This window comes from Sminthopsis crassicaudata, chromosome 4, assembly GCF_048593235.1.
Source record: "Sminthopsis crassicaudata isolate SCR6 chromosome 4, ASM4859323v1, whole genome shotgun sequence".
In the NCBI taxonomy this organism is placed as follows: Eukaryota; Metazoa; Chordata; class Mammalia; order Dasyuromorphia; family Dasyuridae; genus Sminthopsis; species Sminthopsis crassicaudata.
In genome coordinates, this window is record NC_133620.1 from 444,498,278 (window position 1) to 444,517,563 (window position 19,286).

Sequence of the window (19,286 nt, forward strand, 5' to 3'; positions counted from 1 at the left end):
GGAAGATCCTGTAAGTGCCACAAAACTGCCACCAAAGGATCCAGCTAGGACACAAAAAAGTTAAAGAACCACTAGTTCAAAAAGAATGTTTATTCCTTTGATTTACAATTCTAACTTGACTTACCTCTGAAGGTTTTCAGAATGACTGTTTTTCAAAATGAGTTAACAAGGTGCTTTGGAATGACTCCCTATGGGGAATTAGTATTGTAAATGATTTTTTGTGTGGGGTAAGGATAACTATTAAAAAGCTGTGAAATCAGAAAATCTCTGTAGTTCACTGACTACATGATTTGGAACAAATCATTTAACTTTTCTAAGCCTCAGTTTCCCCATTCCCCAAATGGAGTAAATGATGTTGAAAATCCTTTTCATCTCCAAACCTGTGATCTACTTTCTTCCTTCTCATGATTATCTTCTAGACTGGGGTAAAAAATACAAACACATTTAAGAAATTTTACATTGGTTGGATACAACAGTAATTCTTAATCTTGTTTCTTGAACTCTAATGGGCAGGACAATTAAGAGATTTTTTGGGAGGAGGGGAAATGATATTTAGAGGATGTTAATATTTGCAGTCCATTAGCAGGAAAGTCCATTAGAGAAGGAAGAGACTGAAGACAGGCAGAGCAATTAGCAGGGTAGAATCATTTGCACTTTAACATCTAGCTTAAATAACTGCCTAAAATAATATGCTAAATGCTCCCTCCCCTAGCCCTAATAACTTCAGCTGAGTGCCTTTCCAGCCCAGTCCAATCCTTAAGCCTAAGAGCAGCTTGTCAATATTCTGGGCTCTCCCCAACTCCTTTGGATTGAATATGTCTAAAATGTTATTTTGATTGCTCAGTTCTGGTCCCTTGCCTGAGGCAGGAAAAGTGCTGGTTATGGCATTGTCTCCAGGTATCAAAGAAACCTCAAAATAAACAATTTTAATCCATTCTGGTTTGAGAGAGAGAGAGAGAGAGAGAGAGAGAGAGAGAGAGAGAGAGAGAGAGAGAGAGAGAGAGAGAGAGAGAGAAATGTAAACCACAAAACAGGTCTGGGGAAGGTGTGATGTAATCAAAGTAAGATAAAGTATCTCACCTTATGTGGGATAATTGAATCATAGACTGGGGAGACAGGAGAACTAGACTCTATTTCAGCTCTGTCCCTAACTAGCTGTGAATCTTTAGGTTAATCACAATTTGTCCAGGCCTGTTTCTTTAAATTGTGGAGATCGTACACAGCCAACCAAAAAACATTTATTAAACACTTAATACCAGTGCCAGATCCTGGGCTAAGGCATTGAGAATACAAAACCAAAAATGTACCTGTCCTTGTCTTCAGAGTTATTATATTCTGTAGGGAGAAATAACATACACATGATGCATAATTAAATATTCAGTGAAGAAGACCTTAATAACTAAGGGGGGAAAGAGCAAGAGAAAGTAAGAACCCTTGCAATTGATGTTGGTTGAGGTAAATTTGGAAGGGAACTAGAGATCCTAAGAAGGAGAAGTGAAAAGGAGATGTTTTCCCAAGCATAAGGGTCTGCCAGTGCAGTTACAGAGAAAAGATATTGAATGTTGTGTATTAGAAGCAATAAGGAGGCCAAGTTGGCTGCATCAAAGATTTTGTGATGAGAAGTAATATAGAATTTTGCTGGAAAGATAGGGAGATACAAGTCCTGAAGGGTTTTTAATTCCACATGGAGGATTTTGTATTTGATCCTTCAATTAATGTAGAGACACTAGACTTTAGTGAGAAGGGAATGATATTCTCAGATCCATTCATGCTTTAGGAAGATCATTTTGATTATTATGTACAGCACAGATTAGAGAGAGAAGAGACTCAAGACAGACAGAGCAACTAGGATGCTATTGCAATTATCCAGGAGAGAGATGATGAGCACCTGACTGGGTATAGTGGCCATGTGAATAAAGAGAAGGACAATTATGAATCATGTTGGAAGAGGGGTGGAGAATATAGAATGAACAAGACATGACAACTATTTGGCTAAGTAAGGTAAAGGGGAGCATGGAATTAAAGATGATTCTGAGGTTTAGAGTCTAGATGACTGGAAAAATGGTAGTGCTCTTGAGAGAAATTGGGAAAATCAAAAGAAGGATATATTTTGAAGGGTAATATAATGAGTTCTATTTTGGATTTGTTAAGTCTGGCATACTTATGGATCTACAGTTTTTAATTTCAGATAAGCAGCACTGAAGCTCAGAAAAGAGGCTGGATACAGATGTAGGAATCTTCTGCATAGGAATGATAATTGAACCCATGAGAATTGTTGAGATCACCTAAAGAGAGTGAGGAAAGGGGAGGAAAAGAAAGGATAAGGGAACTAAGACAGACTTGGACAAACACAGAAGGTGTAGTATGATGATCATTTAGCAAAGGAGAAACATGAGAGAACAATGTCAGAAAAAGCCTGAGAAGGGAGAGTATACAGAGGGAGAGGGTGACTATCACTGTCAAAGGATACAGAAAGGTTCAGAAAAAATATTATTTGATGAAAAATTAATCAGATTTGGTAAAGTAATTGGCAACTTTGGAAAGAAATTTGGATGAGAAAAAGAGAATAGTGAGAGATTGGAAGAAAGTGAGGGTTTTCTTCAGATTGGGGAGATATTTGTGAAAAGGAGGGAAGGAACCAGAAGATATAGAGGGCAATCTGCCTCTAGAAATGAAAGGGAATGTGATGGGAGTAAAAATTCAAGCATAAGAGCTAGCCTTCATGAGAAGAGTATTTTTTTTTCAGAAGCTAGAGTAGAGAATGAGAGAATAAAAGACAGTGTGAGAAGGTTCTGAGATGTATAGTATGGAAGGAGAGAGAGTTTATTTTTTAATAAGATTTTTTTCTGAGAGGGTAAGGGGAAGAGGTAGAAAGCCTACGGGAAACTTGTGGAAAGAAGAAAAGTTTGGGAGAAGTATATGAAGGAAAATAATAGAAAATGAATTAGGAAAATGTAAAAGAAAGGGGAAATAACAAAAATTCTTGTTGGGTTGAAGGTTCACTTGAGACTTGATAACCTCGCTCTGTCATACTCATTTAGCATTATTCCGTAACTTCTTTCCAGCACTATTCAATTGTATGTCATTAGAGGAAATTCAATTGTATGTCATTAGAATGAAAGTAAGCCAGAATTGGGATTTGATAAGGCCAGAGCCAAGATAGGACAAGGAACCAAAAGGACAGTATCTAATTGAACTATGAATTCAAAGTTAGGAACTAAGAAAAGTAAAGACAGCATAGTATTTCTAGAAGAAAAAGTTTGTGGTGAAAGAGTTAAAGAGCATGATGAAAATGAAGAGCAGTAAATAGATATTGGGAAAAGAGAATGATAGCTTAGAATCAGATAAAGCCTCAGTGACCCCTGAAATCTTTCCCATTTATAAAATTCTACTTATTTATCTATATTAAAATATCTATTTATAAAATTTCAAAATTCTATGATTCTGAACCTTGAAAGAAGGAGGATAATTATCTAGATAGAATGGGGTATGGAACTCCCAGGTCACAGGTCAAAGATTTTGATGTTCAATAAAGAAATGCATCCCAGTCTAAAACAATCCCATCCACTAAACATTTATTTAATGCCCACTATTTGCCAAGCACTATGCTAGGAAATGGGTATACAAATAGAGAAAAAATTACTTGCTCTCACAAAACTGACATTCTCTGATATTTCAGCTAGGTACTAGCAAGGAATAATTTTCACCATCTAGATCACCAGACCTGCCTTTCATGGGGAGTGGTCTTTATCAGGCCTTTGTCCAATTATTGGATTCTGTGATCCCTATCAAAACACTTCCCATCAGTTTCTCCTCATCTTTCTTTCCTATGAGAAGCACTTCCTTTTATATTTCTCTCAAGTTAAATGCTTCAAGCACATACTGAGCCCCTCCCCAATTTTTATATGCCCAAGATTTCCCTGCATGAGAGGACTGATTGCTAAGTCTTTCCAGCAACTCAAGGACAACACCATAAAGATTTAAATGATTCCTATAATTTTCATTTTTCTTTTTGGTTCATATCATTATTAATTGGAAGGGAGGCTTGATCTGATGTCCTTGCCTAGGACTGTATAAAATCCCTAAGAACCTGGCACCAAGTGCTGGCCAACTGACAAAACTTGATCTCTTTCCCTACAATGTGAAAGAAATAAATATAGGCAGGTCTCAGGCTGCTGCCATAATGTTTTATTCATCTGTGTTCTGGGCAGCTGACCATGGAGTTGCTCTGAAGCCTATAGCCTTTCTGTGGGGTTAATGGGGCAGCTCTAGGGTTGGTACCTCCTTTCAAGCTCTTTGGAGCCTTAGTAAATTTGTTCTGGCTTCACTGAGGCAAAGCCTGTGACAGTACAGTAGCATATGGTAGGATAGGCAGTGATGTGAAGCACTGAGGTGGAGTGGCTGATAGGGTTTCTTTGAAATTAGAATAAACTCAGGTTCATGTCTTGATTTTGAAATATAATAGATATTTGACCACAAGTTACTGTTGAACTGCCAGTCTGCAGCCAAAGTTATAGCCTATGCCCTAAAATTTAGAGCCAAGAAGACTCAAGCAACAAGCATGGGAGGGTAAACTTAAATGAAAAAAGCCAGTTTATGGTAATATTTTTATAAATTTTCTGAAGAATCATGTCATGTTATTTATATAAATATATGCAATGTGTATCTACATATATAACAATCACTTTAAGTAGAAGGAAGGACATGCTTTATTGATATAATTGACTCCTCCCAACTTACACATTCATACATATGTAAGGATATATACTCATATTTAGATAAGATACTAAGCCTAGATATCTGTCAGGTGAGAACCATCAATCAGAAATATGAACGAGATCCATGCATGTCCACTAAATCAACCAATAAATCATAGACTTCAGATTAAGTTTAAAAAGTCCTTGATCCAGTTAGAAATCTTTGAAAGCCATTGGATGAAATGGTGTAATATTGATCAAGCTCATATTGTTATTGACCTTAGAAATTTGGTCACATTCTGTGGCTGGTTCTGAACTAAGAGGGTTCAAATGTTTAGCATCAGAGAGGAAAGAACTCTTCCAGTCAAGTCCTGATCTTCTTCATCTTGGTCCCTCTTTCCCATTCTAGGCTTTTCTGAAAGGAATTTCAGAATCTTATGAACACTGTCCATTTTGGTACTAGTTCTAAATTTTTAAAGATATAAGTTAATACAATAGTTAGATGGTCATTCTGTAAAGGGCTAGAACTGAGCAATGCACTTGGATAATGAAGCACGTGAGACTAATTGCCAATTGGACAGTTCCCTATTGACTTGTTTGAAGGTTGACCCTCCCCAGCATCATTCAATTGGCTAGCATTTATTAAGTACTCATTATGTATCAAGCACTGTATTAAGTGCTGCAAGTATAAAGAAAGGTAAAAGACAGCCTCTGTTCTCACATTCTAATGGGGAAGACAGCATACAAGCAACTATGTACCAACAACGTATAGACGGGATAAATATGGGGTAGTCCCAAAGGAAAAGCCTTAAGATAAAGGATGAGTGGGAAAGGTTATATGTAAGAGGTGGAATTTTAACTGAAATTTGAAGGAAGCTAGGGAAGCCAGGAGGTAGAAATGAGAAGGGAATTCTAGACATGGGAAATGACTAGTTAAAATGTCAGAAGTGGGAGATGGAGTGTCTTGTGTAAAGAATAGGAAGGAGGCTAACGTCACTGGATTTCAAAATACTAGGAGGGAAGTAAAGTATAAGAAGATTGAAAAGGTAAGAAGGAGCTGGCTTATTAAAGCTGTACAAAAAATTAAATCCAAACAGATGATTTTATATTTTATCCTGCAAGTAATAGGAAGCCACAGGGTTTATTGAATGAGGGAGGGGCACAAGATGGTCAAATCTGAATTTTTCTGAAGATTACCTTAACAGCTGAATGGAAAATAGAGTAAAGTAGGATGAGGCTTAAAGCAAGAAAAGTAATCAATAAACTATTGCAACAGTCCAGTGTGAGATGCTGGTCAAATGTCTCCTAGTGACATGTTTTATAATATACATATATAACTTCAACCAAAGCCTTCTACTTTTGGGGTACTGACACACTTAGCTTATTAGATTATCTTTAAAAAATAGCTACTGCACAGCAAAGAACAAAAGAAAACTTATAAGGGAGCAAAGAAAAACAGGGTAGCTTTGAAAATAATGTGTTGTGCTTATTACATTGTTTGCCCCTGAAAAAAATTAACAGTATGAAATGGGAATTAATAATTTTATATTGAATCTTCATACATGAAAATGTTCTCTCTTTTTTGTCTTTCGATATTTAAGTTCAAAATAAATAAGAACTTAAAAAAAAGAAGCATGTACACAAACAAAGCTGCATCTGTCTGAATTCTACCTTCCCATCATTCCTCCACAATATTGTAGTTTCCTGTGTTAAGAAAGTTAATTCTAACTGTTCCACATTTTTTGCATATGTCCAATTCTTTCTCCCTCACATAGCCACCACTCAAGTTCAAAATTCCTAACACATCTTTCATAACTAGGTGGCACAATGGTTAATCAGGAAAACACATCTTCATGAATTCAAATCTTGCCTAAGATACTACCCATGTGACCCTGGACAAATCACTTAAACCTGTTTGTCTCAGTTTCTTCATCTGTAAAATGAGCTGGAGAAAAAAAATTAGCAAAATATTCCAGTATCTTTATAAAGAAAATCCCAAAAGGCCTCATGAAGAGTTGGACATAACTGAAACGAATAAACAACAGATCCAATCACCTCTTTTCTGGACTATTGCTCTAGTTTTCTACTTGGTCTTCCAGCCTCTAGCCTTTACCCTCTCAAATTCATCCTCCATACAGCTGCTAAAAATGATCTTTATCAAGCACAAATCTGATCATGTCGCTTGTCTACTCACCAGTCTTCAATGACTCTTTATAGTCTCTAGGAAAATCCAAAATTCTTTCTCATATTGGATTTACAAATCAGTCATGATCTGGTTCCAGTCTACCCTTCCAAATTTATTTCACATTATTCCTCTTCACATAGTCTATATTTCAGTCAAACTGAGCTACTATTTGCTGTTGCATGAATTCACATTTCATTTCCAGCCTCTGTGCATTTGCCTAATCTGTTCTTTCATGCTTGTAATGGACTACCTCAAATCCATCACTCGGAATCCTCATCTTCTTTCAAAGTTGAGCTTAGTCTCTGCTTCAACTACAAAGTATCTACTGAGCACTCTTGTTATTAGAACTCTCTCTTCACCAACTTTATTATACTTACTGGTGGTGCACATGTTGCGTCCCTACTGTAGAGTCAAAGTTCCTTGAGAACAGAGATTATCACTTTTTTTGTATTTGCTTCCCCAGTGACTGCACATTTCTTTGTTTATAGTGGATCTCAATATATTCTGCTTGAATGAATAAACAAATAGCTAGATAGTGTTTTAAAGGTTTGCAAAGTGCCTTACAAATATTCCATCATCACAGCAACCTCCTGGTGGTAGGTCCTATAATCATCATCTTCATTTTAATAGAGGAGAAAACTGAGGCTGAAAGAGGTCAAATGATATGCCCAGACTGATACAGATAAGGTCTGAGGTAGAATTTGAACTCAAGTTTTCTGAATCCAGATCCAGTGCTCTGTGCACTATGGTGCCACCTAGCTGCAAGTGAAGAGAAGGAATCTGAAAGCTATGCTATATAGCAAGGTTTCTTAATCTTTCCCCACTCTCCACCCCTTTTCCCTTAATAAATATGTACACAACCATGGATATGCTGGTAATAAATCAGTTTAAAACAGTTTAGTTTAAAACAGTTCCTTGATATACATTTAATTTTACCATTTACTAAAGATGAAAACAAATTTGCATACTAAGAAAGATGGATGCGCATGTTTATTTTTACATGAAGAATTAAACCTTGGCAGAATATTTGATACTTTTTACTTTTGTCAAATTTTTTGAGACCCCCACATTCAGTTAATGTTGGGACCCACAATTTAAGGACCTATAAAGCTAGAAGTCTGAAAAATCTAAGACAGTATGGTGGCAGTGAAAAGAATATGGACTTTGAAATTAGAAGGTCTCCATTTAAACTTCTACTCAGCAATTTATTTCTGGTATAACTGGGGAAATCCCTTCACCTCTTTGGGCCTTGATTTCCTCCTTTGTAAAATAAGAATATTGGACTAAATGTACTGTAAAGTCCATTTCTGCTTGAAAGTTACTGGATATAGAGATAGATACACTGTGCTTTATGGGACTGCAGGGCTGATGAGAACAACTTCTCATAGCCATCATAAATGTCACTTCCACAGGACCCTTCTAGCTCTCTTCCTTTCTTAAAACATGCTGCAATCAGATTATCTTTGCTAGGGAAGCTACTTCAGAGTCTATTCATTTTAATCACTTTTATTCAACCACCCACGACTTTCTTCCAGAACATTTTTAGAAATAAGGTCTTCCGAGTACCTGACAGGATCTTTTCCTAGTAAAAGATTAAATTAAAAACTAGTAACCTAGTATGATATTAAGCTAATACTACACCCTAGCTCAGAATGCCTCCAGGACAATGAACTATTTCTCTCCCCCTCCACATTACCTGAGGCTCTCTTGAAGGAAAGTGATATTTCCAGTACAGACAGTTCTTGCTTTACATAAATTTGCATTTTGAAATTTTTATTTTGCATAAATAATTGAAGCCTTAAGCTTTTGGAGAATCATTGATTGTTTATGAAAAGTTAAGATTTATATAATAAAAATGGTAATACTCTCAAATTAATTTATGGATTTAATGAGATTATAATCCAAAGGTCCCAGGTGTTTCTTTACAGAACTAGAAGAAAAAACAAAACAAACCAACAACAAAATTCATTTGGAGAAACAAAAAGGAGAATGATTTCCAAAAAGCCATGCTAAAGAAAAGTCAACTCAAACATTTTTAATATTTGGAGATTTTAAAACATTATGAAGTGTTGACAAAACAATCTGGACTGAGGTGAGAAAATAAATAGAGAAATAAATCAAGGGAATCTAAAATCAGAATCAGATGTTTACTAAAGCATTTCTATAGGTAAGCCTATAGCAAATTAAAACTGGGGAAAGGATTCATTTATTTAAGAAATATATTTGAGAAATTGAATACCAATTTTGCATGAAATGCCTTTAGGTTTATATTTTATATAATATACCTTAGTGAATCCCAACTAATTAAAACATTTTTTAAAACTTTAAAAAGAATTGAATAATTTATTTTGGTGATAGAGAAGTACTTTTCTATTGAAAAAGAATAAATTATTAAGGAAGACAAGAATTCTTTAATATTAAAAGTAAAAAATTTTGATAGAAGAAAAATAATAAAGCAAAAAATGAAATATATTTATGATGAATATGACAAATTAAATTAAATCTAAAATATATAAAAAATAGTTAAATTTTATAAATTTCTCCCTAATTCTACAATGAATAAATGGTTAAAGGATTTTAAATATAAGAAACACACATTGTTAATAATCACTTGATTAATATAATCAAAGTGGTACAAATGAAGGCAATTGTGAGGCATTAGCTCATATCCATCAATTTGAAAATAATAGTAAAAAGCAAGAAAACTCCATGCAGATGGAGTTACAAAGAAATAGATGAAATCATCAATTATTGGCAGAATTGCACCTATTTTCTGGCAGTAATCTGGCAGAACACATTAAAAGTTACAAAAGTAATTATTTACGTTGATCTGATCTTTTCTTCTGGGATAATATTCCCTGAAAGTTATTAAAAAAAAAACCTTCATAGATTCTCATAACAGCATTGTTCTTAGTTGCAGAAACAAGAAAGAAAGAAAGAAAGAAAGAAAGAAAGAAAGAAAGAAAGAAAGAAAGAAAGAAAGAAAGAAAGAAAGAAAGAAAGAAAGAAAGAAAGAAAGAAAGAAAGAAAGAAAGAAAGAAAGAAAGAAAGAAAGAAAGAAAGAAGGAAGGAAGGAAGGAAGGAAGGAAGGAAGGAAGGAAGGAAGGAAGGAAGGAAGGAAGGAAGGAAGGAAGGAAGGAAGGAAGGAAGGAAGGAAGGAAGGAAGGAAGGAAGAAAGGAAGGAAGGAAGGAAGGAAGGAAGGAAGGAAGGAAGGAAGGAAGCAGTATAAGAAAGGAATTGTTACCAAAAGGAGCATTTTACAATGTAACCTTTTTTGGTTGCCAGTGGCTGAATAGGGACAGTATGGATGAAGCATATGCATGTACCATGTCCAGGATAAAACTTTATAGTAAAGACCTTTTGCAACTGAAGACTGAGGCCAGTGTCTTTGATTACCCCTTCTGCTTTTTTTCTTCTCTCTGAAGAGGGAAAATACTACTTTTGAACTCGGTTCTTCCCTTGGAGCTTGGGAATATTTACCTTTGTGTGTTTAAATGTTTATTTTGTTTTTATGTGGGAAAACATCATAACATTGTTGATCAATAGAATTACTAAATGCAGATGTTATTGCTTAAATGAAGTGTTGAAAAGGGTCATTGGGAATGATTTGGGAGGATTGCCTAAGTGAAATTTCTGGATGAAGGCTCATATTCAAAGGAGAAACTGCTTATTTTAACAACTCAGAGAAGAGAGAATATTGGGGGGTTTTCTAGGTATCAAAATGAGTCAATAGCATTCACAAGGAATAGGACTGTGGGAAGTTAACTGGCTGCATTGGTCATTATTCATGGTTTGGTTTGAATGGTGGGGCTGGGATAGTTCCTGGAGAGAAAGTCATGTCCCAAAAAAGGAGCAATTTGGCCCAGACAAAAGTGAGAAATGGAGAAGTAAAAATCACTGACTTCTCTATCTGCTCAGCAGCCTTGAAGTAAAATGTGTTCTTACAAATCATCATTTTTTAAAAGGAAAATGAAAAAACAAGGGACTTTTTGATGAGAGAAAGAGTATTAGATTGATTTCTGGATTTTCCATTTGAAATGTATTCCTCTTTATAACTTCAAAAACTAAGCTCCTTTCTTCTGAAGATGATATGTTTAGCAGTCATACTTGCTGAGATAATGCTGATATGAAAAAAATAAGTATATGGGGTTCTAAGCAAGTGAACAGCTTGAAATAATTTGAAGAAAAGTGTTGTTGTTTTTTTAATTTCACAAATATGATCTAGCCTGATCTTCTCTTTCTGTTTGGAAATAAAAACATCTGGATATGTTGTGGTTTGGAGACAGTAAAAACTTTAACTGAAGATGACCAGGAAGATCTTAAACTCAGGTCTTCCCTTATTTGTACTGAAAAGGCAAAACTATGCATTTCTCCTATGTCCTTCTTCATATTTTGGGCAACATGATAACATGGAAGGAGTCTTGGTGCCAATAAAGAGACGGCTTTAAATCTTGGCACTTGCTAATTGTGTGACTATGGCCAAGTCACATAGCTTCTTTATACTATTAGATTATAAGCTCCTCCAGAGCAAGGATTGCTTTTACTTTTCTTTGTATGCACATCCTTTATCTGGCATGTAGTAGGTAATTAATAATTGCCTTTTGATTTACAGTCCTCAAGCCTTGACTGGCATAAAATTTGTAATTTTATCATAGTGTTATTGTTGTGAAGGTCAGATGACTGTAAAATTCTTCACAAACCTAAAGGGGGGAGACTGAAGCAATTTGTATAGCCTCAGCACAGGGAGCTTTCCCTTCAAGGACCAAGAACATTTTGGAGCAATCTTATCCTCTGTTAGAACTAGCCAAACAGGGGGCAGCTAGGTAACAAAGTGTATAGAGAATCAGTCCTGAAGACAGGAGGATCTGAGTTTTAATCTGACCTCAGACACTTAACACTCCCTAGCTGTGTGACCCTAGGTAAGTCACTTAACCCCAACTGCCTCAAAAAAAAAAAAAAAAAAAAAAAAAACTAGCCAAACAGAATGATACAACTAGGGTGGTACAATCAGGGTGTTGTAGGTAAGGCAGCTCAAAGCATTGTCCTAGAAGGCAATAATACTATCACTTCTGCTGCTAGTGCTACTACTACCACTATCATCATTGCCATCATTTCTACCATTACATAGTAATGGTAGTAGTAGTAATAGTAATAGTAGTAGTAGTAGTAGTAGTAGTAGTAGTAGTAGTAGTAGTAGTAGTAGTAGTAATTTAATAGTACTGGTATTGGTAGTAGTGGTAATGGTAGTAGTAGTAATGATTAACATTTCTAGAGTATTTTAAAGTTTACAAAACACATTATCTCATCCAAACTGGAAATGTAAGGACCATATGAGGTCCAACCTCAGTTTTTTTATTCTGATAATAGGGAAATTTATTCACCTTAATTGAGCACCTTCTTACTTCTCAATAGGCCTAGATGTCTCCAGATTCTTACCCCCTAATCATTCCTCCTAAGAGCCACAAAAAAGATTTTCTCAAAGTTCAGGTCTAATCATGCTACTCCATTATTTGATAGAATTGCAGTAGCTTCCTAATGCCTCTGGGATAAAATATATACAAAAGTTTGGCTCTTCATGCCCTTTATAGATTCATTTTACATTCCTTCACTTCTTATACTTTAGAGTCCAGTTGACAGGGCCTACTGTCTTTCACACAGGACACTTCATCTTCTATCTCATTGCCTTTGCTCTTGCCATCCATCATGCATGGAACGCCCTCTACACTTCTGCCTCAAAGAGACCTTTATCTTCTTTCAAAATGCAGATTAAGTATTGCCTTCTTACAAAGACTTTCCTGAGCCTCCTTACTGGCTAATGTTCTCCCTCCCAAACTATCTGATTTTGAACCATTTTCCATTATTTTTGTATTTATTCGCTATGCATTTGTAGAGGAATATATTATTTCTCTAATAGAATGTAATCTCTTTGAGGGTAAAAGGATTTTTTTTAGTCTTTAGATCTCGAGGGCCAAGCATAGTATAAGGCATAGAATATACTGAATGTTTCATCACTGAATGATTTCTGATCCCCCAGTACTCTTGGGAAGGTGAATATATTCTCATCTTGGTCATTTTGTCCCTATTTCTATATTCAAGATTGGAGAGTCTCAGCATGGAAAGGCTTCAGATTAGTGCCTAGTGAATCAGGAATCTGCCCCACCATGGTGCTGTTCTGCACTTGAGAAGAAACCCACTTACTCCCCTTTATCAAATACCCTCCAAAGCAAGAGAACATACAATTATGTGATTTGCCCAAAGTGTAATCATAAACCACGTACCTTGTGCATGATGATAAATGTGATCACTCTATTCCCAAAGTATTTGGTCATGCCCTGATGATTGCCCATTCACCCTAGTCCTGGTCTTGTGAGGTAGAAATTCTAGCTCATTATTATGCAGTGCTGACATGGCACTTCTCACTCAAGATCTTCACAGAGCTTTTTAGAGCAGTAAAAACAGATTTCATTCTTGTCCCAGTTTCACAGATGGTAACAGCCACCACAATAGTAACTTGATCTTCCTCCATCCCCATTCACATTTATATGATGCTTTCAAGTTTACCAAACTTGAGTCACAACTGCCCTGTGAGATAAATGGTTCTAACAGCAGTTCCATTCTACAGAAGCAGAAAACTAAAGCCCAGATCAAACGATTTGCTTGTGATCTCAGTTAGTAAGTCCCAGAGAAAAGGAATTTGAACTCAAGTCTCCTGACTCCAAATCCTAACACTTTCCCCCCACTGCTAGTCTAAGAGATCCAGTTACTTACCAGAAATTCACACCCATGAAAATGAGTCACTACTCCCAGGTTTATTACTTCCTTTGTGCCCTGAGTCATAAATTGCTTCCAACTGAAAGCCTTTTTCATTAGCATCATCCCACTCTGATCATTCCCATTTTTCTACATCTCTGCCCTGTGGATGTTTCCAATTCTAGTTTGTTAATGCAGCTTATAACTTAAAGTAGGGAACGTGTTCCCTTATAAGCCTACTCCAGTGTTCTTCACACAATGAGATCATAAGGAATTTTTGGTTAACTGAAATGCCAAGGACTATTGATGCTAGACAAGACAGACTGCTTTGTCTCCAGCATCTCTGGTTGAACAGCTCTTTGGGAGGTGAGAATGATCTTAGAGTTTCTCTAATATGACACACATTTTCTATTTGAGGAAAGTAAGCACTGAATGGCAAGTAATAACCAATATCAAATGGCTAGTGGCAGACCTGAGATAAATAATCAGGAAGATGGAAGAGCGACAAGGATCTCATTTTAAAAGATCTCTGCCTTAAGATGTTCATTTCAAGTCTCCTTTGGGGACATTGCTCAGCTCTTTCTGGTTTTTAGTTGAAAATCAACCTCAAAAGAGTCATCCATTTTTGTCAACCTCTTGGTTGATGGCATTTTGTAGGACTGAAGCCATTCAGATGCAATACTCTGGCCCTGGCCTCTGCAGGAGCTGAGGAATCTCATTTCAGCTCTGGTCAATAAGGCTGTAAACACTGGTGAGTTATAAGCAAAGCGTTATTTTATTAAAACAAAAGCAGTTTAAAAGGTTGGGTTTTTTTCCCCTTGACAACCAGGGCCTTGTCCAGAGGTCACCTGGCACCTATTTTGGGGAGTAGATTTTTTTTATTTTAAAGTGAGGATAAATAGGAAAAAAGAGATAGACATAGAAGATAGAGGAGACAGAGTAAAGAAGAAATAAAAAAAACAAAGAACAGAGAAAAGAGAAATAGAAAACATACAAAGAGAAGGGAAAAAAGAGAGACAGAGACACAGAGACAAAAACACAGCGAGACACGCTTAGAAAAATAGAGAGACAGAGACAGAGAGGAGGAGGAGAAAAAGGAAGAGAGAGGGGGAGGGAGAGAGGGAAAAGGAGAGAGGGGGAGGGGAAAAGACACACAGAGAGACAGAGAGAAGCAAAGAGAAAGAAAGAGAGGAGCAGAAAGAGAGAAGACAGAAAACAGAGAGAAGAGTGGAGAAAGAGAGGGGATGTTAACAGGAAGGGACTGAAAAGGAACAGAGAAGAGAAAGAGGCAGAAGGAATAAAAGAAAGAAAAGAGAAAGAAAAAGGAAAATAGAGGAAGAGGTTGAGAAGGTGAAAGAGAAGAGAGGGGAAAGAAGGAAAAGACAGAAAAGAAAGACAGAAGGGGAGACAGACAGAAAGAGACAGAGAAAGGTAGAGAAGACAGAGAAAATGCAACAGTAAAGGCAAAATAATAGATGGAGGAGAGAGATATAGAAAAGAGCTAGAATAGATACAGAAAGAAGAGAAGATGAAAGAAAGGAGGTAGGGAGAGAAGAAAAGGGAGAGAGAAAGCCAGAGACAGAGAAAGAATCTTCCCCAGAGATAGAAAAAGAGAAGAGGGGCCTTCTCAGGGCTTTGGCCTTTGCCCGGGATTCATGGCATTGCCTTAGAATCATGTTCTGTTACAGTCTGTAAGCTGGACCTTGGCCTCTTTCCACACATTTAGAAACATCCAGCTAATTAAGTGGATATTGTTTTCTGGTCCAGCTCTCTTACCCTATTGCTGTCTCCCTCTTCTGTCCCCCTCACTTAGCAGTAGTGTCAAAAGTAATATTGAGACTGACCTTTTCCCATCACTGTCCCACACACCTCATTAACTCCTCTCTGCAGATGAAGGCAACCATTATGGATTGGAAGAACTGACAGGCTTGTCAGAAAGCCGAGGAGCGCATAATTTCTCAGAAGTTCCTCACCCCACAATTTTCTCTTGGAGGACATGGGAGGAGGCCACATAAAACTACCTCCCACAGAAAGCCTTTCCTGACCTTCCCCCTCCCCCACTTGTCAAAGATCTCTCCCTCTTGAAATTAGTTTGTCTTGCTGACATGTTATCTTCCCATAGAATATAACCTTCTAGAGGTCAGGCATTGTTTAATATTTATGTTCCTATTCCACCTTATCAACTTGGCTCAATTCTCCTAGCACACAGTAGGTGCCTCATTAAGCAGCAGTAGGAGGTGCCTTGCTATCTTTGTCAAATTGAATTACCAGGCTGAAAATAGAATGGACAGAATATTTGTTGCTTCCCCCCAGCCCATTAGTCAGAGAACTCCTTTGAGAGTAGGGACTGTATATTTGCATTTCTTTCTATTCCTCAACACTTGACACAATGCTGGACACATAGTAGGCTTTAATAAATACTTGGTAGCTGATATCACATTAACTTCTGAATGTATCCTTCCCTGTGACAATGTATCTTCCTTCCCTGACAATGTATCTTCCTGCCCACACAATGTATCTTTCCTCTGTGACAATGTATCCTTCCTATGACAGTATATCTTTCCCTATGAAAATATAGTCTTCTCCCTGTGACAATGTATCCTTCCTCTCCTTTGTAACAAAGGTTTTTTTTTTTTTTAAGAGAAAAAAATAGTTCAGCAAAACCATTTAAAACATTGGTACAAAACATGTGAAGACTTCTCTCAGTGAATGGAGGATGAGAATAACTTGTTCCAGTGGCTATGAAGGTAACTGAAGCAGGTCCTGTGGAGTGCTTGGGTGTTGGTCAGATACCACTGCATCCCAGATGCCAGTTGTCCTGATTTTTGTCCTGCCACTGGGTTTGGATGACTCTGAAAGACAGAATGAGGTTGACAACTTTGTGCAACTTTGTCTCACTTCCATCCAATTCACACACCTAGTCAAGATATCCTTGTGATATTATTGCTGCTCTTCAAAATAAAGGATGAATTATACTATTTATGTTATGTACATAGGCTCTCACCTCATAGAAAATAAAGTGCATTTTCTCAATTTTTTATAAATACATATATATATATACATGCATATGTGTACTACATATTATGTATAAAAGCTCTTGTAGGTCTTAAAATGCAAACGAAATGTCAATCATCAATAGTATTTTAAGAGTCTGGAAATTTGTTGAGCCAGACTGTTTTCCATCAGAACAGATTACAAGCTGGTCTCTGACTCAGGAGATAGTCTTTGAAAGTTTCTGTAGTTCTAATGGTCTTATGATGGAGAGAGCCAACTGCATCCAGAAATAAGGCTGTGGAGACTGAGTGTGGATCACAACATAGGATTTTCACTTTTCTATTGTTGCTTGTTCACATTTTGTTTTCTTTCTCATTTTTTTTCCTTTTTGATCTGATTTTTCTTGTGCAGCATGATAATTGTGTTTAACATATAGTGTATTATTTGCCATCTAGGGGAGGACGTGGGAGGGAAGGGAGGAAAAAAATTGGAACACAAGGTTTTGCAAAGGTGAATGTTGAAAACTATTGATGCATGTATTTTGAAAATTAAAAGCTTTAATAATAATAAAAAGAAAGTTTCTGTAGCTTCAAAGTCCACCCTCTTGCTTCTAATCTGGATTTACAGGCATATACAACAGATTTAGCTAAACTAAATTTGAAGGCACTCCAGTCAGAGAATCTAGGATCACCAACACAGATATGTTGATTTAAAAAACTGAAAAGTATCTCTGAAAAGATGTGTTGACAAATATTTAACAACTGGATCTTTGGGGAGGGAGGGAGAAACCTGTATATAGTATATACTTTTGAATGTAATTTTTACTATTACTGTTTTCTCCATCACTTTGTTAAGTCTAAACAATCAACAAAATTATAAACCAAGCCCTAATTTGTAGCTTACTGATTTCTGGGAAATAAATGTCCACAATGAAAATTTAACAATGAGCTCTCATGAATCCATTCAAGCTGACTCCAGCACCTCCATCCCAACTCCGACAAATCCCTGCCATGAGGGAATAGAGCTTTAGTGAGAGGATATCCAATACACAATACTGAATTTGTAGTCAGAAGTGCTTCCCTCTGAACAGAGAACCCGCCAGTTACCTAATCTCCAAGCCTGAGGCAACTCTTTGGATTAACTTTTACTATCAGCCTTCTCCACTCTGTTCTGAGGCAGTTAACCAACTGTGAAGGAAGTCACAAAACTATGCTGATGGTATCCTCTGCCAGATTATGTCATCTAATCTCAATTCACTGCTCATACCAATTAAAAAAAATTTTTTTGTTAATATGTTTTGGTTTTGTATCACCTGTATTTCTCACTATCTTCTTTCTATCACTCCTCCAGAGAGTCATTTCCATTGTAATAATACTTCTAAAATTAAAAAAAAAAATCAGTAAAAATTGATCAATAAATTGGGGGTAAATGACAATATAGTCAGTCTTCTGTATTTGTGGGTTTTCCCCCTTTTCCTCCACATGCCTCCATACACACACATCTCTACAAAGAAGTTAAAATTATTTTCTCCTATATCTTCTTTGGGACCAAGCTTGTTCTTTGTAGTTTTACTAAACAATTGTTTTTTGTTTGTTTGTTTTTGTTTTTGTTTTTTTTTTTTGTAATTGTTTTTTTTTCTAATTAAATTTTAATGATTGTCTATAACTTTCTTGCCCAACCCCTTACTTCACCTTAGTTCATTTTTGTTTTTCCACATCCCTCTGGTTTTCATTGTAGTGATAGTCATTACATTCATGATGTCACAATTTGTTTAGCCATTCCTCCACTGAAGACCAGCTCATTTTCAACAAGGCACTTTGGCTCCCCAACACACTGTACTCAAAAAATGCCTGTTGAATTGAAACCACTAATTAGTATTTATGTGTATGTGTGACACACGCTTGGGAAATGACTTGTCCAAGATCACCACAGCTCATTAAGGGTGAAAATGAGATGTTAAAAGAGAATCCCAAAGGTGATAAAGAACTGCACGTAAGTTCTTCAGAACTGTAAGCTAACGTGGAAGAACCTAGAAGAAAATTAGTAGCTACAAAATAGAAAAAAAAAATAGGAAATTGGCTCAATGTGTGGTTCTTTTGATCAGTTTCTTTTCCTTTCTTACGGTTCAGAAATTAGAATTCATTGTAATTCTTAGCATAGAACAAACACTGTTGCTACTCGAAGTTAAGCTTCAGTCAACAAGCATTTATTAAGTGTCTACTATATGCTAGACAGTGTTCTAACTAATGCCTCTCCAAGCAGAAAGATTCCTCCTAATTCACATTTCTATAACTCACTTCACAATAAGCATATGAGGAATATAGGGCAAGTGTTATTATCTCCACTTTTTTACTCAGTAAAATGTGATTTCATTGGCACAGGGAACTCTGGGTAAGGAAACTGTCTCCTAGTGTAAATTGTAGCACTTCTATAAGTTATTGTCTTAGGCAGTTGACTGGGGCACTAGTTATCCAACTATTATGAGTCAGAGACTATATTTGGATCTAGATCTTCCGGATTCTAAGGTCAGAACATTAGTCACTATCCCTAAATGACCTCTTTTTTTTACAGTTGAGAAAAAGGAGGCTCAGAACAGCTCAGTGGGCTGCCCAGGCTCAAATAGCTAATGCGAGTCAGAGCAAAGATTCAAATCCAGATC